Source organism: Aphelocoma coerulescens, chromosome 7 (assembly GCF_041296385.1).
Source record: "Aphelocoma coerulescens isolate FSJ_1873_10779 chromosome 7, UR_Acoe_1.0, whole genome shotgun sequence".
Taxonomy (NCBI): Eukaryota; Metazoa; Chordata; class Aves; order Passeriformes; family Corvidae; genus Aphelocoma; species Aphelocoma coerulescens.
This window is the reverse complement of record NC_091021.1, coordinates 26,496,335-26,502,816: the sequence shown is the minus strand read 5'-3', so window position 1 is coordinate 26,502,816 and position 6,482 is coordinate 26,496,335. Positions and strand designations below refer to the sequence as shown.

Genomic DNA, 6,482 nt, shown 5'->3' with positions numbered 1-6,482 from the left:
AGCATCCCACAGTCATCCATTCATTTTTCTCCAAAATGTTCCCCGTGAGGTAAGTCATGTTCCTCAGACAGGAAAAGGAAATTACTAAGCTGTTTAGACAGAGTACTTTTGAAAAGGGATCCATATTCTCTTAAAACAAGTCTGGTCTTTTATACATTGTTCAGCTATTTAAAGGGACTTCTGGAGGTCAGAAACTATCATCCAGTTTCTATTATAGCCAGTTTATGCCCATTTTTAATGATATTAACATGCCTGGTTTTCCATTGCCTTTGGGCCTTCTGAGTCTGCACCCTTTTTTTTTGCCAACCTCAATAAACTAAGCATGACTGGTCTCTGTGAGGAAATAGCCATTTCCTCTTCTTGATGTCCTGGTCTCAGGGAACTCCACTATTTTTGGTAGCTTGTTTGAGTTTGCAGAGACAACGCATGGAGCCAGCTGTACTCACACTGCGGATTGCTCATCCCACTTTTGGGATGCTCCAGACTGGAGCCACACTGTAGTGGTTCAGCTTATGACCAGCGAGGCACAGCACCTGAACTAACATGCTCATACAGACCTTACCTGGAAGAGGGACTGAACAACCAGCCTGAGCTGCTGGTGGTAATTTGTGGCAAAACAAACCAGCTTTCTACAGCACTAGGTCCTAACTACACTGGTTAATTTCTATGTTTTATAACCCTAGACTATATATGTTAATGGTTTATAATTGAACTTCAAACATTTTTTTGTTTTGTTTGGGTTTGTTTTTTTTTAATGAACATATGACTAGAACTTGTTTCTGTGTGTTAAGGCCAAATCAAACCTATACTTGTGCCCAGCAGCAGCATTACAAAAAGACAGAAACCACAGCCAGGTGAGACACAACATAGTCAAAAGGACCCAAACTTACACACTTAAGCTGGGTAAGGCAGTGGAGTGACATTTAGTGTGGTCTCATTGAGATCTCAACTCTGCAGACAGTATGTGCATGTCCTTGGGTAGGTCACCCATACAAGACTTCACAAGGATTTAAGGACGTAATTCCCCAGAAAGCCCCAGGGCATCTAACTTTCTGTGAGGATCTGGAATTAAATTTAAATGTGTTTAAATCCTCCAGTGCTAAAAATAAATTTATTTTCTTCTACTGTTTTCCATTGCTTTCCTCTCCTCTCATACCCTAACATTTTTAGGACCAGGAAGTCTTGCTCCTGCATGTGGATGGAGTCTTACAGGAGAATCAAACTTTATCTCTGTTTCCTAAGGCCTTATCTCTACGTCGTAAGATTTGTGGATATTGCTTGCAAAAAATTATTATTGTCAGTATTTACTGAGGAATGTGGGTTTCTGTGCCTTACCTGCAATGTGTTCTGGCAGCACATCCTTCTCTGCACTGCTGCATAGTTAAGAAATAACTATTCTTTGCCAGTTCTTCTCTAGCCTTGTTTCTCAAGACATAGAAGGATCCTGTGATCATCTGACATTTATGTGCCCATCTGCCTTGACTGGCCATTTGCAGCAAAATTGGTCACAGACTTGAAGGTACAATGTTCCTACAAGCTTAATGATAATATAAATGAGGAAGACTAAAAAAAAACTCTGCCTTCTTTCTGAAATTAATTTATCTTTATCATGGACATTTTCTCAATCATGTGTCAGGAATCTTAGACACACACCAGATTTCTAGTCAGGAAACCTCATTATGATAGATACTCTACAGAAACATAAAAATGCCCCAGGCATTTTGCAATGTAAATGAAACCAATCTCACCTTCATGGTACCAGAATGTCTCAATCTATTCTATTTTTAGTTAGAACCACAACTTGCAGATCCTGCAGTTCAAGAACAGAGTGAAACAAACATAAAAATTCTATGAAGACGTCTGGAGGAAAACAACCAACATCATTAAATTCAGGGGGTTTGAAACAAAAGAAAACCAAAATAGGCTAGGTGAGAAAACCATTTATCTAGGCCAGTCCAATCTTGCTAGAAAGGAAAGGTCCAAAAGACATTAATTCCACTTCTGTGTTATTATCCCCAAAATGCATCACTGCAATTTGGACATATAAAATGTCTTCAACAAGCTTGGAGAGTAAAATGTTGACAAAGAAATATGTGTTATTAGTTTCACCTGTGGGACAGCAATACAAACAACCTGGCTAATATAGCCAAAAAATAAGCGAGTGGTTCAGGCTGTAGTCAGGGCTGGAGAGGAGAAAAGGATCACTAATGAAATGAGGAAGGACAGAAAATGAATACCAGGTTGAGAAGAAGCATGTTGGTGGAATAGGTGTGTCAAGAGGGATAGCTGCATAGTTCATCTAAATGACAATATGAATGTTCTCTCCTCAGGCTCTGTGTCTTTCTGTCTTGTATATTTATTTTTTTGTTGTTGTTGTTCTTGCTTACAGCAAGTAGCTGGAAGGGAAACAGTGTGAACTAATGATTACTATCTCACTGGTCTTTTAAGTCTTCAGACTTGTCTCCTTTCCAGAGGCAACCTAGAAAGAAACAAATAATCAGTTTAGGGAATGTGGAAGCATGATAGAGAGGAAAAATAAAAAAGCAGCACAGGGATGAATGTGGTTTTAATTCAAGCCTTGTTATTAGATTGTTTACAAATTGAAATGTGTTATCTATGGGGCTGCAGGTGAGCTCCAGCCACTCCCACCTGACTATGTTTTTTGCTATTTCTCAGTGACCTGACACCTACCTAAGGAATCATACATGTCTTATTTTAGCTCCACCAAACTTTACTGTAATGTTTTTTTAGCCAGAGCTGTGACTACAAGAAGTAAACCTGAGAAGAATATTGCAGGAAATCTTTTGTTGGTTCCACTCAAGAGAAATCATGCAGAAACATGGAAATAGTAGGATCCACCAGGACTGGAAGGAGCCTAGAAGACATGCTGGGAAAGTAAAGGTGTGCCTCGAACACTGACGTGTCTTGACAGTGCCCTGTCCTCAGCAGCTTCACAAGTCAGTACCCAGAGCAGTCCTTTGGTGGTTTTAGAACTACAGATCTACAATAATTTCAGTGAATCCCTGCAGGAGCTGAGGACATGGTTGAAGGTACTATCACTTCCAGAATCATAGTCCTAGGGAAACTTGGGCTGAAAGGAATCTCTGGAGATATCTAGCTCAGCCTACAACTCCAGAAAAGTTGTCTTCAAAACTGTGGGGGCTACAACTGGATCAGTCTACATGTTTAGCTCAAGGAGAGCAATTGCAGCTGCAGTTTGTCAGGGTCAGGAAACACTGTGATATGTGCTGGACTCAGACCTGCTTTGCACATGATGATGCATGGATACAACACATGCTGATGGTTCCCATGTGTTCCTCAAAGAAAGTCAGGTCAGTCTTTGTAAGGTTTTATTTTCCTCTTGTTCAAGCTGATCAAATTCGGGTGTTTTGAATGTAGCTTATTTTCTACTGTTCCACTACCAGAGTTAAACACAACAAAGGTAGGGATCTACAATTATAGCAGTTATGGATTTATTAGGTTACTATTACCCCAAAAGCTGATCACACAAAAGGACCCTTGGGGGAATGAGACAGTTGACTGTAAAAATGTTCATCAGTGATCCAAGATGCTGCAAAAACAAGGGATTCCTTGATAGATTTTCAAATATTACAAAATTAGGCCAAATACTAGCCCGAAGGAACATGTGATTTCAGGAAAATTTGTCTTTGCAGGGTTGAAAAGGTATTGCAGGGTATTTTCTTTTGATAAAGAACTGAAGATTCAGCTTATAAAACCAGAGAGCAAAATCCTAGGATATTCAAAATGTGCTGAATGCTGACTGAACACTATTATCACTTAAATAGAAAGAGGAGATTGACTTCTTTTGAAAATCTCATCTCCAAATCCAACCAGAATGTTTAATCTACCCCTCAAGTCCAATACAAATTCACATTCCAATGGAATGGAATTATTATTATTATTATACTGTCCAATTTTAATTGACCCAGAGTGTAAAATTTGATATTCCTGAATAGTTTTAGCAATTTTCTTCTTAGAAACATTTTCATCACCTTCAGCTCATTTCTATCTGTTCTCCACCCACTTCTAACTATTTTTTGTTGTCTGCAAACAAGAGGCATTTGAAAATTCTCAACAGGATTTCTCAGAAGACATTAAGTACTATCACAAAAACAAGCTGCACACTGTGCTGGAAAAAGCTGAGATCAAAACAAATACTTTCCTTTCAACATGATACAATGAAAAGAGGTAAAATGTCTAGAGGGAGTGATGACATAAAATTACAAAATTTATCCATACTTGGAAGTTCCATTTCTTTATATCCTCTCTGATTAGTTAGAAGTAGCTTATAGAAATCTTGCCTAGTAACTTCAGAAGGCAAGGTGAGGTTTGACAAATGTTTCTCTTAGGTTCTTAGATTTGCTGGGTTTTCTTTTCTTTTTCGTGTTTTTTCTTTCCCTTTCTCCACAACAAGGCAAAAATCTAAGATCTGAGTTGATTCACAATGCCTGCATTACCTGCCTGCTGGGAAGTAGTAGCCACACATTGGCAAGATTGCATTTACAACTTGGAAACAAACAAACAAAAAAGCTGCTTTTGTTTTTTGTTGTTGTCTTAGGAATATTGGGGAGGAGAGAAAAGAAAAGGTCTTTAAAACTGAAATTGCTCACCTGCCTGACAGCCTCAAGCTCTAACGGTGATGACTGCACAAATCCAACAGAAGCAACATGCTGCAAAAGCCTCTGCTAAAAACAGGGAATGTACAGTAAGACATCCCATCCTGACATTTATTTCCAAGGACATGTTGGAACTGGAAAAATTTCAGAGAGGAGCAGCAATGCTTAGCAAATATAGAGAAATCCCTGTGGGTGAGGAAAGACCTTGGAAATATGAAGACTGTGGAGAGTATGGAGAGTTAGGATTGGAACTGATTGTTCATCTCTTCATGAGTACAAGATATAGGGTATGCTGTGTGAAGCTTCTCTTTGGCAAGTTCCAAACAAATAGGAAAAAAAGGAATTTTCTACCCCACAGGGTGTAGGAGACTTGTCGAACATGAAGCTAAAGGATGTTGTAGATACTAATAGTTGATATGCATTGAACAATAAAGTGATTGAGTTCATAACAGGGAACCTCTCAACTGTTCTTACTGACACAGCATTTCAGTGTCCTGGAGGAAGTGTCATAAATGCTTGTGCTGTTCTTAATCTGCTCTAGACATTTGCTTGTGACCACAGCTAGAAACGTGGCTAGAGGGAATTTTTTGTTTTTAGTCAGACCCACTGTGTCTATTCTTACCTTCATGGAGGGTGGCCATAACTAAGGTAGTACTGGCATTTATCTTCTCTGTGAAAAAATGCCATCAGTGGAACAAAACACTGCACTGAGAAGCTAACAAATACTGAGATTAAACCCCCCTCTTCCACCCCACTGAGCTCAACCTAGAGTGAATCTGGTGAGGTTTTTCTCATCACTGGTAAAGCAAGTTCAGAGATTTCTTGCTGTCATGTTTCTGAGTTGGCATGCAATCTCTCTGCTCCCTTTCAAATGACTTTTAAAAACATTTTTTGCTGCTCTTGTTTCCAGCCACTTGGCAACAGGGAACACCAGGGCTGGAGTGAGAAGCTTCAAATGGATGGGGAAGCATGGTTCTTACTGAGATTGCTGAAGAAAGCTTTTTTTCTCTCTTTTTAGGGTTTTGTTCAGGGTTTTTTTCATGTTGTTGATAGAAAACAGTGTCTGTAATAATTCTGGGCCTAATTTGATTTTCAAGCTGTTAGAGACCTGGCACAAGCAGAGCAGGTTTTGTCAGAGCTGAGGGATTTTCATTTGAGAGACTAAATTAACTCTGTCTTTGCTTCTGCACTTTCCTGAATGATATTGGAAAATGTGGAGCAAAAGCAAACAAAAACAGAGCCAAAAAAATCTCAAACACTTGACCATGTGGAGGACACTTAGATTTTCAGTTTAACCTGACCATGGGATCCTTAGGGTGAGACACAAACTGAGGTACCTGGAACAAAGGGCATTTACTTCAGGTTTTTGCTGAACTCTTCATTATCTGATGCTCACAAAGAATTCATCTGGAACAGAAAATATGAGGTCATCTCTCTTAATAAGCCATTGCTTAGTGAACATTAAAAAATACATAAACCCATGCATTTCAAGTTCTGCTCCTTCTAAGACCCAGATACCAAAACTCAGAGCCTCATAAAAAGTGATGTATTCACAGGCATTAATCAAAGAGATGTCTTGCACCTTTGGGTAACCAAATAAACTGAAGGTATTTCATTAGTGATGTCAGACATGCTGCCCAGGAGGGCAAGTGCCATGGGAAATCCTGCTTTTTGCTTAATATCTTGGTCAGGGCTGAGCTCTGCTCAGAGCTTGCTGAACACCAAATGCTGCTTTGAAGTTGCTGCAGTGACTGCTGCATAAACACTGCCAGACTGGTGGGGTTAAAGACAAGCTGCAGTGAAAGCATTTCAGCCATTAGCTGCAACTGTAGTCCATAACAGATA

General features: G+C 39.4%; 1 long non-coding RNA gene across 1 annotated transcript; it reads right to left on the bottom strand.

Annotated features, from left to right (window-relative positions):
- Positions 1 to 2,229: 2,229 nt before the first annotated feature.
- LOC138113115 (uncharacterized) lies at positions 2,230 to 6,046 on the bottom strand. The gene is made up of 3 exons (XR_011152005.1): positions 5,975 to 6,046; positions 4,632 to 4,706; positions 2,230 to 2,479 (listed from the first exon to the last, which is right to left on the bottom strand). It is a non-coding gene; the product is annotated as an uncharacterized lncRNA (long non-coding RNA).
- Positions 6,047 to 6,482: the final 436 nt, after the last annotated feature.